This window comes from Zea mays, chromosome 1 (assembly GCF_902167145.1).
Source record: "Zea mays cultivar B73 chromosome 1, Zm-B73-REFERENCE-NAM-5.0, whole genome shotgun sequence".
Taxonomy (NCBI): domain Eukaryota; kingdom Viridiplantae; phylum Streptophyta; class Magnoliopsida; order Poales; family Poaceae; genus Zea; species Zea mays.
Window position 1 is genome coordinate 154,362,394 of NC_050096.1, and position 1,513 is coordinate 154,363,906.

A 1,513-nucleotide genomic window follows, 5' to 3' on the forward strand; every position below is an offset into this window, starting at 1 on the left:
GATGAAAAGAATGACGCGAACACAGTAACTGGACGTTTAGGAGGATGAGAAGAGGATGAGCGGATGATGATAGGGGCTGCCATCCTTTTAATATTGGTGTGGATCTCCCGTCCGCGGTTGGTTGCTGCAGAATCCCCTCCACCCGGTGTTTCCAAATTGGTGATGGCGGGTGCTGATGGCGTCCGGGATTGGAGATCCCGGATTCGAGGCAGGGCATGGCCGAGAGCATGATTACTTCGGATGTGATTCTGTGGCAACCAACCGCGGATGGGAGGATGGAACGATGAACGTTGATGGTGCTTCTGCGGCAACCAACCGCAGACGGGGCGCTGATTGCGTCGGTTGGGATTATGCGGCATCCGCGGAAGGGATTGGAGCGGCAACCGCAGACGGGCTTCTAGGGCATGGCATGGCGGGCCCGCCGAACATGGTGGTGCAGTCGATGCCCCTCGACAGCGACGCGAGGAAGGCACGGTCGTGCTCGCCGCCGCCCCGCCCGCCGCCGCCGTCCCACCGCGCATCCTCCCCTGCTGCTTCATCAGCCCCTGCTCCCGCTCCACCTCCGTCAGCCGCACCCGCATCCGCGAGATCTCTAGCTTCATCTCCTGGTTCTCCCGCCGCAGCGACGCGTAGTTGTCCCGCTGCGGGGACACGCACGAGCTCGGCACGCCGCTGCTGCTGCACACGAATCGCTGTGAGAAGGACCCATCGACGCCGCCCAAGCCGACGCACCCGGACCCGCCGCTCGAGAAGGATGATTTGAGGCGAAGCTGCATCGGTTGGGATTATGCGGCATCCGCGGAAGGGATTGGAGCGGCAACCGCGTCGCGGACGAGCTTCTGGGGCATGGCATGGCAGGCGCTGATGGCGTCGGATGGGTTTAGGGTTAAGGGGTGTCGCGCGGCTGCGGGATGCGCGCGTGGGTGTGGGGCGGCTGCGGGATTTTTGCTCGGATCCGCGAGATTGCAAGGAGCGAGGAGGCGGGATGTGGTGCCGCGCGGCTGCGGGATGCGCGCGTGGGCGTGGGGCAGCTGCGAGATTGCAAGGAGCGGGTGGGGGATCGTCGCGAGGATGGAAGGACCGGGGACGCGGGAGGCGACGAGGATGGAAGGAGCGGGGAGGCTGCGGCGCTGCGCGGCTGGGACGGCTGCGGGCGGGCGCGGCAGAACGTGCGCCATGCCGTGGTTGGACGCCTACACTGCATACATAATTAGTAGTAGAGATAAGGATTTACGCTTTAAGACGTATTTATGAGTGTGATAAGTGTGATGTATGAATGGGAATGTAATGGTGAATGATTACCCCTGTACTGGTGTATGTTTATTTATTTGGTGTACGTATTCTTTTGTATGTGTGATACGCAAATCGATGCTAGAAGTGGATTGTGAGGTAGACGAGCCAAACACGTTCGAGGATGACCCACAGGAAACGTTCGAGCAAGGCAAGTGGATTCTCCCTCTGCATATTCTATTTGTACCCAATTAATGCATATAATAATGTTTACTTTTTGGAT

At 59.6% G+C, this 1,513-nt stretch overlaps 1 pseudogene; it reads right to left on the bottom strand.

Moving 5' to 3' along the window:
- Positions 1–348: 348 nt before the first annotated feature.
- On the bottom strand, positions 349–776 carry LOC103644968 (putative BTB/POZ domain-containing protein At3g08660; annotated as a pseudogene).
- Between the last annotated feature and the right edge of the window lie 737 nt (positions 777–1,513).